A 13,688-nucleotide genomic window follows, 5' to 3' on the forward strand; every position below is an offset into this window, starting at 1 on the left:
AGAAATTCACACAAATTTGCACATTTGTTGAAGGATTATTGTCTCAAACAATTTAAAATGAAAAACATTGGAAGTGAAGATAACAGAAAAAGTGAAGATAAAAAAGGATGAATGTGTGGCTCATATACTTTACATCCTGCAATTTATTTCCGGAATTTTACATTTTCAGATATGACACAAATGCCGCACGAACAGAAAATTTGGTAAAAGCGAATCTAAAACGTACGCACCCTTACGTACAAAGTGTGTTTTACGTAACATCAAGGTCAATAAATTCCGACGCAGTATCATAGTTTACTGAAAAATAAAGCGCGCCACAAAACGACATTGATTTACAATCTAACTTAATAGATTTTTTTTGTTTGTTGCGTTGCTATTTTTGTATTTCGCACAAGGAAAAAAGCAAATTTGTGTGCGAAATATGAGGTTTGTGGCCTTTCTTGCACAATTATTCGTGTTCCGACAAGCACTGAAATCAGGAGACTAAAATGTCTAACCCTTTGTAAGACTGGTGCTATATGCCAATAAAATTCTTTACTCCAGTCTGCTAGTCTCCCACTTGTATGTCGAAATAACGACACAGAGTAAAGGCGAAGATTGGCAGTGACCGAGACGAGTAATGTGACTCGGTTGTTACATAAAACACGCTTAGTATGTAAGAGCGCATTGTGTTTGTACTACGCGCGGTTCCGGAGTGAAGTCACCCAGCCGCCTCCATGTACGGCGGTGATGCAAGCGACGACATGGTCACCTCAGCGGATCGCTTACAGATTGCCAATGACGAGACCTACGCTGTGGAAATTAAAGTTACGCCTGTCAGGGAGCGTATCTCGTGGAAGCTCGCACTGCGGGATCGGCGAGCTCAGCTCGTGATAGCGGAGGCCCCAGCGAAGATGGGGAGCAACTGTCTTTGGTTGGCTTCACTCTAACGTCATCGGATGTTGTCTAATCGACCTTAAAGCATTCAACTGTAGGACTCTAGTACAATAGGAAAAAAAGGTCGTTTGTGAAAGTGCTATACAGCAGGAAAATAGCACAAAATGATGTAGAATCCTTCAACAATTAAGCTTGCTTACCGCTTGAAAAAGTTCTTTATCGTTGCGTTAGTACATCTCCGTAGAAATGTTTATTATTTTGAGCGATTAGCACAGTACACATACTCTGGAGCTGAAAGTCACCCTAGATGCATCTTTATAACTGTCGTTTTATTGCCTGCATCACGGTTAGTTCATGATAGATGATCCCGACGAAGTTCCTCGTCTCAAAAACGAGAAAATGACTTTCTTATCCATACTGCAAAATTTCGAAATCTACGATGCATTTTTTTCTTTTTGTCCAGTTAAACGTTAATAGTCTGCCATTTTGTTACTCCCCTTCTATGCACAATATTTCACCGACATCAAATAGTCAACAGCCTGGTTGAATTCAGGCAGCAAGTATACGTAACAGCAAAACTCGCAGCACGTGAAGGAGACGACTGAATCGGTCAGCGAAATACACTGATGCAAAAAAAAAATCGCTACACCAAAAAATCATTATTGTAAAGTAATGAAATTTCCGTAATACATTTGTCTAGGTGACGTATTAATGTGATTAACATTGCAATGTTAATGTAAGCGCAAGATAAGCCATTGCAAACGTGAAATGCTCGTTCATTAGTAACCGGTGTAAACGCCAGAATGTTGAATGCAAGCGTGGAAACGTGCGTGCTTCGTGTTTTACAGGTGCCGGATGTCAGTTTGTGGGACGGAGTTCCATCCCTGTTGCACTTAGTTGTTAGACACAGGGGCGGTTGACGCTGTTCGTCGATAGCGCTGGAGTTGTCGTCCGATGATGATCCATATGTGCTCCATAGGAGACAGATCTGGTGATCGAGCAAGCCAAGACAACATGTCGGCACTCTGTGGAGCATGTTAGGTTACAACAGCGGTAGGTGGACGAGCGTTATCCTTTTGGAAAACAACCCTCGGAATGCTGTTCATGAATGGCAGCACAACAGATCGAATCACCAGACTGCCGTACAATTTTGCAGTCAGGGTGCGTGGGGTAACCACGAGAGTGCTCCTGCTCTGAAACGAAATCGCGCCCCGGACCACAACTCCAGGTGTAGGTCTAGTGTGCCTAGCACGCATACAGTTTAGTCGCAGACACTCGACTGGCCTCCTCCTAACAAACACACGGCCATCACTCGCATCGAGGCAGAACCAGCTTTCATCATGAGTCGAAAATGGCGGCAGTTTGGCGTCAGTGAAATGCACGCCACAGTGCGTCTGGCTCGGAAGTGTCCTTGAAATAACCGATTCGTAGCAGTTCGTTGTGTCACTGTAGTGCCAACTGCTGCCGTAGATGCAGTACGTAGCGCCGAAGCCATACGCCGAACATTTTGGTCTTCCCTCTCGATAGTGCGACGTGGTCGTCGGTAGCCCCCTCTTCTTGCGAGCGCACATTCTCGCGACCAGCGCTGCTAGCAATCCTGTATAGTGGCTACATTCCTGCCAAGTCTTTCTGCAGCATCGAAGAAGGGACATCCAGCTTCTCGTAGCCCTATACGTGACCTTGGTCAAACTCAGTGAGGCGTTGATAATGCTTCTTTGTCGCCTTAAAGTCATTCTTTTTTTGTGTTCTGCATCTACATATATACTCCGCTAGCCACCAAGCGGTGTGTGCCGGAGGGCACGATTCGTGCCAAAGTCTTATTTCCCCCGATCGTTTCACTCGCGGATCGCGCTAGGGAAAAACCACTGTCTCAACGCCTCAGTACGAGCTCTAATTTCCCTTATCTTTGAATGATAATCAGTGCGTGATTTGAAAGTTTGTGGTAATAGTATATGCTCTACATCCTCGGCGAAGATCGGATTTCGGACTTTAGTGAGCAGCCCCTTCTGTTTAGCGCGCTGTCTATCTGCAAGTCCCACTTCAAACTTTCTATGAGATTTGTAACGCTCTCGCGATGGCTAAATGTACCAGTCACGAATCTTGCTGCTCTTCTTTGGACCTTTTCAATCTCTTGAATCAGACCCAACTGGTAAGCGTCCCATACAGACGAACAGTACTCTAAGACTGGACGAACTAAGATATTGTAAGCAATTTCCTTTGTTGAATGACTGCATCGCTTCAGGATTCTACCAATAAACCGCAATCTAGAGTTCGCCTTGCCCATTACTTGTGTAATCTGATCATTCCCCATCGCTTCAGGATTCTACCAATAAACCGCAATCTAGAGTTCGCCTTGCCCATTACTTGTGTAATCTGATCATTCCATTTGAGGTCATTTCGAATAGTCACACCCAGATACTTGGCCAGCCGAATTGGCCGTGCGGTTCTAGGCGCTACAGTCTGGAACCGAGCGACCGCTACGGTCGCAGGTTCGAATCCTGCCTCGGGCATGGATGTGTGTGATGTCCTTAGGTTAGTTAGGTTTAATTAGTTCTAAGTTCTAGTCGACTGATGACCTCAGAAGTTAAGTCGCATAGTGCTCAGAGCCATTTGAACCAGATACTTGACGGATATTATCGCTTCCAAAGACTGGGCGTTTATTTTGTACTCGTACATTAATGGGGATTTTAGCCTTGTTGTACGCAGTAGGTTACACTCACTAATATTGAGAAATAACTGCCAGTCATTACACCACGCATTTATTTTCTGCAAATCCTCATTGATTTGTTCACAACTTCATGTGATACTACTTTCCTGTAGACTAAAACATCATCAGGAAACAGTCTAATGCCGCTGTCAAAACCATGATCGTTTATGTAAATCGTGAAAAGCAGCGGACCTATTACGCTGCCCTGGGGCACACCTGAAGTTGCGCTTGTTTCTGTTGAAGTCGCCCCGTTCAGGACGACATGCTGTTCTCTGTCTGTTAGAAAAATATCTATCCAACCGCATATGTCATCGGATAGGCCGTAAGTGCGCTCTTTTTGGAGCAAGCGACAGTGCGGAACTGAGTCGACCTCCTTTCGAAAGTCGAGAAATATGGCCTCAACCTGCGAGCCGGTATCTAGAGCCTGTTGTATATCTTACGATAAATTAGTGAACGAAATTGAAGAAGCACAATCAGCTGAGAAAAAGATACAGAAGCAGTACAGAAGATTAAAGCGATTCAAGGTTATTAATATTTGTGGGGCCAGGAAGTTAGTGACAAGAAAAGAGCCTGTGAAGTACCACTTAAGTGTCGAAGAAATGTTCGACATTATTGAGGCAGCTCATCAGGCCGTTGGTCACGGAGGTCGAGACAGATTGAAGGTTGAAACTTCAAGGAAATATGCAAACATAACAGTGGAGATGATAAAAATTTATCTGTCTATGTGTGAAACTTGTCAGCGCAAAAGGAGCATTAAGAAAAGGGGGCATGTTTCGAAACGTATACTTCATTCAGAAATGAACTGTCGTTGCCAAGATGATCTGATCGACGCGCGAACTCAAGAAGATTGTGGATTTAAGTATATAATGGTGTATCAGGACCACTTGACATTTTTTTTTTTGTTACGTGCACTGCGAAGCAACATTTGGTGCTCCTTGTATTTTACACTCCGTTTATGTGGAATAACTGAAACAAATCGCTTGAACACGCAGCATTAATAAATCACGCCGAAAGTACCTGAGATCACATCCCATTACACACTATACGTCGAGTATTCTTAAAAATACTCTAAAACTGCATCACCACCGTTAAATACTCGTATGATTGCGATGTGGAACACTCGTAGACGTCAATATGAAGTGGTCCTAATGACAGGCGTCTACTGCATCAATATCAAAATCTTAACATTTACCTGTCTCAAAGAACCAGTAGTATATTTACACCCGAAGGCAGTTGTAATCCGTCGATTACAATACTCCACTGTCCAAATCCTCGCTCGTGAACCTTGAACTGTCGAAATCAACATCCTAATGTGAAACTATTTTTCCCTCTCTCGCTAGAATAACCAAAGAGTGAAAATTTGGTCAAATTATCAGTCACCTTGACACACACGTCTCCATGGAACTCAAAATACCGTATTTCCTCCCGGTTCGTTGCAGGTGTCGCAACATCAGCGAAGCGAATGTAAGAAAATTGACTTCTGTTGTCAGCAGCCGAAAGAATGTACGACAAACAACTTCTTTCGCGTTTCCTTCTTATTCGTTTTAAAATTTTCCAGCTGCGTTTACGAAACCTTTGCTCACGTTCGAAGCTTTAAAGGACGGAGCAAAAACTATCCGTCTCCTAAGACAACAGTAAACTTTAAAAGTAACCAACTTTTATTGAATGTCGGCCGAAGTGGCCGTGCGGTTCTAGGCGCTACAGTCTGGAACCGCGTGACCGCTACGGTCGCAGGTTCGAATCCTGCCTTGGACATGGCTGTGTGTGATGTCCTTAGGTTAGTTAGGTTTAAGCAGTTGTAAGTTCTAGGGGACTGATGACCTCAGAAGTTAAGTCCCTTAGTGCCAAGAGACATTTTTTTTTTATTGAATGCTGCACTACAAAGTGACACACATATATGACACTGCTGCTCAGCGTAGTCATAAAGTCTCTGTAAACAGCGGTCTGAACTTTATATCAAACATTCAGTGTCTCGACGGTAGAAAACCTCTCCTCGGTCACGGTGCCATTCGAGAACCGCGTTGTGAACGTCCTCGTCGTCAGAAGGGGGAAAATGAAATGGAATTTTTGCGAATCATTTCTTCGAATACTTAGAGAGTGTCGTGTATTATCGATGTCGATGGGCTTCCTTGCCGATTAGTGTCATCAATACCACATCCAAGCGGCCTTGGTCAAAATGTCTGCGCCATTTCACTGCGGCTGGACGTGACGTTGAATCTGGATGATATACCGCCATAAATTCTCAGCGAATCTCTCTGCCAGACGTTTTGCCCCCAAGAATCGTTCTGTTCTACGTACTTAGGAGTACGTCCCCACTAGCGGCGCCAGTCTGTTCGCACAATTTGACTCAGTGTCTCCGCAAAGAAGCCGAAACATGTACGCTCTTCTGACAATCCACCACTCTTGTTCCGCATTGGTTTTAGTGTGGGGCGACAGGCGTAACCTACTTTTCGAAGTCACCTCGTAACATTTGGGTTATGCGGTCTTAATTTACCTTTGCACTATACTCCTGGAACCACTCTCTCTGGTTCACGACCTGTGCTTCTGTTTTCCAAAAATCATAATTTTTTTTTCAACTGCAGAGAAAGCAAGCTGATCAGCCACATCCAGATTTTCGTGATTTTCTGACAGCACCTAGAAGGAATTTATCGGGCTGTTGTGAAAATTCCTGACAGATTAAAACTGTGCCGGACCGGGGCTCGAACCGGGCCCCTGGCATTTGGCGAGCAGCGCTCTTACTGGATAAGCATCTAACAGCGGTTCACGACCTGCCTTCGGACCTCCTACTTTCAAAAACGTCCCAGCGGCTCTCTTAGATATCTTCCTTTACCAGCGCTAATGATGGACAGGATACCGCGGAGAATGACTAAGCGAAGTCCTAGCGATTCAGAAGGTCTGCATTACTTCTTTGTTCTGGCCAGCAAATCTTCAGCATTCTCCTGTAACACCATACTTCGAAAGCTTCTAGTCTCTTTCTGTGTGTGCTGATTATCGTCCAGATTTCGCTTCCATTTGGTAAGGTGGTGGTCTAGCTATATACCCGAGTAGATCTTTCCTCGAGGAAATAATCTAATGGATCCCAGAATGTAATTAAATATATAGCTAAGATGAGGCACCTGTGGTAAATGTTAAATACGAATGCATTATTAACAAATTTTATAATGCTTCGGTTTTATGATCTGCATGAATAAGAACTAAATAAAATAGTAAATTGGGAAGTTGCGTTTGGTTCCAGTATTATGTACGTTAAAGTAAAGGGATAAATTGTAGTAATATTAATATGGTGCCTTTTTGCTTTAGGTAAAAGTATATGATGCCTTTTTGCTTTAGGTAAAAGTATCAGTATGAAATTTTTGACCTCGTACTACAATTAGACACTGTTTTAAATACAGGTAAATATTTTGCATGAGATACTCACTTTTTAACAGTCTGACAAAAATGTTTATAAAACAACTTTCCTCGTGAAAGTCTTACACAATAAAAGAAAAAATCTAAATCCGCACAACCCAAACAAATGACAATGAACAAAACGGTATGTGACAAGATTTGTTACTTAGTAATAGCGCTACTAGCTATTTGTTCTGGTCTGGCGTCTCACGGGAACAATTCTGACAGAAAAATTTACTATGAATCGGAAGACAACGCTGAATATTTTACAAAAATATATTCGCCAGCAGCCAGAATTTGTAAAGAAAATAGAAGGTAATCTTGTACTGAGTAATTCTCCCTGCGGAATAATCGCATTCCGACGTTACGTCTTCTCAACCCAAACCTACCAGTAAGGCTGAGTGAAGGAGACCAGTCATGTTAACACTTTCAGTATTCCTCCCAGAATGCTGACGAAAGATGGCTTTATTCAACGGCTATTCCACACAGCACATGGAGAGGGTGGAGGGGAGAAGAGATACATTCATCATACTCGAATTGGCCGAGGCAAGGCCATTGACAAGGTGTGTCGGAATCTACAGTTCGTCAAGTTATTCGCAAGTGCCAGCAGCGAAGCAAAGCTGTATGGCACGGAGAAGCTTTAATTGAGGTGGCAGAGCGCCTTTAGAAATTGATAAATAGCAACTAAGATAGAGGTGTCTCTCTTCGACACATCATAATACAAGGAACACCTTCGGAAACGACTTTGCAAGATTGAAATTTGCAGTATAATCGGTATTATCAAATTTCTCTTCCTCAGAATTGCTTTTGTTCCAGTTGTCGGTCTCCAGTTTTAATCCTCTCTCCTTATGCCATCGTTGGTTATTTTGCTACCCAAATATCGAAGCTCACGTGTACTTTCGGTGTCTCATTTCCTAATTTGTTTCCCCCCGTGCCGGCTGATGAAATTCGACTGCTCCCCATTACACTGACTGCTTTTCTTGACTTTCGCCTTATAAGTTGTTTTAAAGACCTATCCATTCAGTTCAACTGCTCTTTAAATTCCTTTGTCGTTTCTGACAAGCAGTACGTCATCACCAAACCTCAAAGTTTGTATTTCTTCTGGCTGTACTTTTATTCCTTTTCCAAATTTCTTTTCGGTTGACATTACTGCTTGGTCCATACACAGATTGAACTGAGGGCTAGAGTGAAACCCTGTCTCACTTCCTTCTCAATTACTCCGTGTAAAGTTCTCGATTGTTACGAGGGGGCGATCAGTAAGTAACGCAACACTTTTTTTTCTGAAAGCAGGTTGGTTTTATTCAAGATCCAATACACCATATTATTCCCCACTCTTTTAGCCTCAAAACCCTATTGTTCAGCATAATCTCCATTCAATACTACGGCCTTAGACCACATTACTGGAAGGGCCTCTATGCCCGCATGGTACTACTCTACTGCTAGACGTCGGAGCGAACGTCTTGCTACATCAGTCTTGTCCCCATCATTCATGTACTGCCTCCGTGGAGTGCGTCATTCATTGGGCCAGACAGATGTAAGTCGAAAGATGCGAGATCGGAGCTGTAGGGTGGACGAGGAAGAACAGTCCAATGAGGTTTTGTGAACTGCTCTCGGATGCGCAGAGTCATCTGAGGTTTTACGTTGTCATGGAGAAGTAGAAATTAGTTTGCATTTTTGCGGCGATGAACACGCTGAAGTCGTTTCTTCAATTTCCTGAGGGCTCAAAATACACTTCAAAGTTTATCTTTGCACCATCAGGGAAGACAACAAACAGAATAACCGCTACAGAATCCCAAAAGACCGTCGCCATGACTGTTCCGGCTGAGCTTTTTCTCGGGAGAAGAGATGGTGTGGTGCCATTCCACGGATGGCCACTTCGTTTCCGGTTCGAAGTGATGACCACGTATTTCATTGCCGGTGATGATGATCGACAAAAAAATCTTCACGACCAGCCTCGTAACGTGCAAGTAATTCCGCAGAGATAGCGGGCGAGGATCCAAACGGGCACACAGTTTCGAGTACTCCAACTGGCGGAGGAGTGTGTAAGCACTACAAACGGATATGTTCAGTTGAGCAGCGCGGAGTCTGATTGTGATCAGTCGATGACCTCGAATAAGAATGTCCGCACGTTCCAACATTGCAGGAGTCACAGGTGTGTGCGATCGGTCGCCACGCAGGAGATCGAACAGGTTCGCGCGACCTTGTTGGCACGATGACATATGCGCCTCCTCACAACTCACCGTGGTTGTGTTCACTCCCATGTCTTCGTCGACATTCTCCAAGCGCCTTTGAATATCTGCGATGCGCTGTGACAGGTCTCTGCTTGTAACGCACCTCTGTTACAGACAAAATTTTGAACACTACCTATAGGGCCGCCACCTACCGGAACTGAATGATCTTATAAGATCTGGTCTCCCCATTACATCCAAAGCTGGGGTGCTAGTCCAATGCCGGAGAGGCTCGGCAACAGTAACGATCTAAGAAGGCGAAAATAAGCAGAAGATATGAATTGAAGTGTGTGTTGGAGAGGGCGTGCAGCAATGTTAGCCGTAGTGATGCGGCGGTGCAGTAGTTAGGATTCCTCCCTAGGAAGCAAAGAGACCCGGATTCAAGTCCCGGTCGTGGCACAAAGTTTAATTCATTTCTTCAGATTCCATCATTATTGTAACTTAACGAAATTGTAGAGCCTGAAGCGGAAACATTCCACAATATCCCACAACAACTTCCGCATTTTTTCAAGCGAAATTGGCGGGGAACAATAAAGTTCGATGAATAAAGTCAGAACAGTCGATCGAGCAATGCTAGCGACTCAGAACGGTGCACCTGCGTAGCGGCCGGTGTTGACAACCTGCCCCCACCGTAGTTCAATTGAGCATCGTGTGTGTTCCGTGTTAGACCTGTTGGACGAAGTGCTTGTTTAGTGCGTAGGTTCTGAACTGAGAAAAGGACAATGAACGAGCGAAGGATCAATTTAAAGTCTTGTTTTAAGCTTGGCAAGACGCCGAAAGAAACGCATGCAAGGCTCGTACGTGTTTATGGGGTTCAAGCACTGCTCATGAAGTGTGTGTACGAGTGGTTCGCCAGTTTTCGAGGAGGCTGCGAAAGTGTTTCTGAGAATCCCCGTAGCGGACGATCGATCTGCGACCGCCGTCAGTGACGAAAACATTGAGAAAGTGAGGACGTTAATCGCGAACGACCGTCGGTTAACTGTGCCCATGGTGGCGGAGGAACTGCAGATGAACCGTGAATCCGTGCGGCAAACTCGTACCCAGGAGTCAGGGAAGAGGAAAACGTGTTGTCTTGTGCCGCATCACTTAACTGGCGATCAGAAGCAGGCACGTTTAGCGGATTCACAGGATTTAGTCGAAACGGTGGATGCGACAGCGAATTTCTTGAACCGTATTGTCACTGAGAATGAAACCTGGTGTCTTCGGTGCGACCCTGAAACGAAACGGCAAGGCATGGAATGGCGTTCTCAGTCATCAGCTCGTCGGAAAAACGTCAGATCCGAAAAATCACGCATCAAAACGATGCTCGTCACCGTTCCCGGTAGTGAAAGCATTATACATAAGGAATTTCTACCTGAAGGAACGACGTTGAACGCTACACGACACGCCGAAATTTTGACCCGTTTTATGCAACATCTACGCAGGGCACGCCCCAGCACGCACAACAAGGTTCCTGGTTGTTTTGTACACGACAACGCTCACCCACACACAGCCAATATCGTCAAACAGTTCCTGGCAAAACAGGGGGGGGGGGGGGGGGATGCAACTTGGACATCCACCACACTGGCCAGATGTCAATCCTCCAGACTTCTTCCCATTCCTTCGACTCAAATCCGCACCGCATTGAAAGGAAAGAGATTTGACGGTGTTCTTGACATCCAATGAAACGTGATGCGGTTTTTGACCACCATCCCAAAGGAAGACTTCGTGCAAAGTTTCCAGGACGTGTATTGCAGAGCTCAGCGGTGTATAGTTATGGAAGGTGACTGTTTCGAAGGACAGTAAAGTAACTGTAGTTCATAGTTCATCTACGTCAGTGTTACAGGACTATTCACAGAACTTTGTCAGAGGTTGTATTTCATTACTTATTGAACGTCCCTCGTATAATTGCGGTGTTGTTCGCTACTGCAACTCAGGTTTGGGATAATATGCAGATAGACTCGTGCTGCATTGAAGGTGCAGTGAGAGCTAACATAAATGTGAGATACAACACCGTCATTTCCTGCTGTAGAGGGTGGCGAAGTACTGGAGAACTACGAGACGGGCGCAGAGCTGCTGGAGGCGCAGTGCCCAGCGCTGCCAGCGGCCCACGTGCGTAACCGCAGAGCTGCGCTCTCTGCCGCGCTGGCCAGGTATGCCGGCTCTCGGTCCCGTTGCGGGGCAACTGGACGCGCCTTCACCAGCGGCTCGCAAAACGCTCCGCGGCGAGCGCTTTACGGCTGGCCTTGAGCCGTGTTCTCTCTCTCTCTCTCTCTCTCTCTCTCTCTCCACTTCCCACTCCACTTCTCACCGTTCCCTATAAAACCTGTCGCACTCCGCCAGCTTCCAGTCAACATTATTTCCGTACTATTAAACACGTCACTTTCCCTGTTCGTTACAACCATAAGAGACTCGTCTGGCGCTGTTCGTCTCCTGATAGATTATTATAATCTTCCTATCACTGCATGTCTAACGGGGGTCGCTCAATAAATAATTCAACACGTTTTTTCCTCGCTCGATTTCGGTTGCAAAAAATGCGGGATTTGCTGTGGGAATTGTGGACTATTTCCGCTTCAGCACCTATAGTTTCTTAAAGATCCGACAGGTGGCGGTGCTATACGTAGCCTTCAAAATGGCGTCTGTGACGCAGCTGCTTGCCAAGCAGAGAGCTGTCATTAATTTACTTTTGGGTGGAAACCAGAGCATCGCAGATATTCACAGGCGGTTGCAGAATGTCTACGAAAACCTGGCAGTGAACAAAAGCACGGTGAGTCGTTGGGTGAGGCGTCTGTCATCATAGCAGCAAGGTCGCGCAGACCTGTCCTTATCTGTTGCGTCTGTTTTCATCCTCTGAAGATTTTACTAAGCCGTCAAACGACAACGTGATCTGCGAACAATCTAAGAGGGCTGCTCAGATTGTCTCCCAAATCGTTTATAAAGATTTTTCAGCACAGGGTCGATAACGTTTCCTCGGAGAACGTCAGACATCACTTCTGTTTCACTTGAGATTTTTCGTGAATTACTACGAAATGCAACCTTTCTGATGGAAGATCACGAATACAGTCTTACAACTGCGACGATAAATGGGCACACAGTTTGATTAGTAGTCGCCTATGAAGAATGGTGGCAAAAGGCTTCTGGAAGTCTGCAAAATAATATTGAATCAAATTGATGTCCTCTGTCGAGAGCACTCATTGCTCCATGTGAATAAAGAACCACCTGTGCTTTACAAGAACAGTAGTTTCTGAATTTGATTATCGTAAATAGGTCGTTTTCTTCAGGTAATTCATAACCCCGAAGTAAATGTTCCGAAATACCACTACAATCCCAGCAATCTGTTTAACCCATTTTAATCGGTATCGATGCTGACATTCTTCCGATTTTCCTACCGTAGCCTATTCTACAACTGAACTAGTCGAGTCGTTTTTTAAATGTATGGCAGGAGTATTTTTGCTTTGTAACGTTTCCTAAGGTTTCTCCCAGTTTCACTCTCTTGTTGGGGGAATGATGACTACTTGTGTGCCTGTGTTCAAGCTGTTACTTCTCAAATCTCTACGGGGTAGATGCGTGGGGGGTCGATTTCTTCGCTGAAAGCTCGTTGTTAGACTTTACCAAGCTGATTCTGTGCATTGGCTTTCCTAGAGTACCAGCCGGTTAACATTTTTCTTTCTTTTTATACGCTCGATGCCTCCTGTTATCTGCTGCAGTTCCTTTAAGTGTTTGCTAAAGAATTTCTCTTGTAAAGAAACTGCAGTTTCCTAGTATCCTATCAGTCGATAGAAGCTTGCCATTTGCTTAACTTACAACTAAGTCTATGTAATCGTTAACTCCCATTTTTAAAAATCGTTATGCAGTGCACAAATATTTGTGTTTGGCCGTAGTTGTGACTCCTTAACCCTCTTATCCCATTTCGTGAACTGCAAAACTGTGCATTTATTTAGAACCGCTAGCACACAGCCTTCCAACTTCACCCGTCCTCCTCTCTACGATTTCACTATATACCTTTCCGTGCCTGCTCATTATAGTCCTTTTTTTTTCAATTCGTGCACATACATCCACCACAATAGTGGAAAGTCGGTACGACAGTGTGTTTGGGGAGCCTTTTGTGCCAGTAATGATGATACGAGTGTGAGGACGGCACTATACGCAGTCCCCGAGCGGAGAAAATCTCCGACCCAGTCGGTAATCGAACCCTGGCCCCGTCGGTTAGCTCTGATCTCGCAGCTACCGAGGCAGGCTCTACAGCCTTCTTGATTTTGTACTAAGATAAACAATTTCTGCTCACAGCTCTATTCTATACACTTGTACCGAGATCACTGGCATCTCTGTCACCATGTATCGTTAATTTTCGATGAAACCCGCCCCACTGGTTTTCGCGCCGTGTACGATCGATTGGCCATGGCAGGAAAATGTGCTTCAGTGTGGACAGGACGTGTCGTTTCTGGTATCTCTAACACACGTTTTCATTTGGAAATCGGTGCACTGATTGGACTTTCACCTCGTATTCTAAC

General features: G+C 44.8%; 1 protein-coding gene across 3 annotated transcripts in view; it reads left to right on the top strand.

Annotated features, from left to right (window-relative positions):
• Positions 1 to 13,688, top strand: part of LOC124787819 (transmembrane ascorbate-dependent reductase CYB561) — a 283,476-nt gene that overhangs the window by 116,112 nt on the left and 153,676 nt on the right. The gene's annotated exons all lie outside the window — the stretch shown is intronic.

This window comes from Schistocerca piceifrons, chromosome 3 (genome assembly GCF_021461385.2).
Source record: "Schistocerca piceifrons isolate TAMUIC-IGC-003096 chromosome 3, iqSchPice1.1, whole genome shotgun sequence".
Classification (NCBI taxonomy): domain Eukaryota; kingdom Metazoa; phylum Arthropoda; class Insecta; order Orthoptera; family Acrididae; genus Schistocerca; species Schistocerca piceifrons.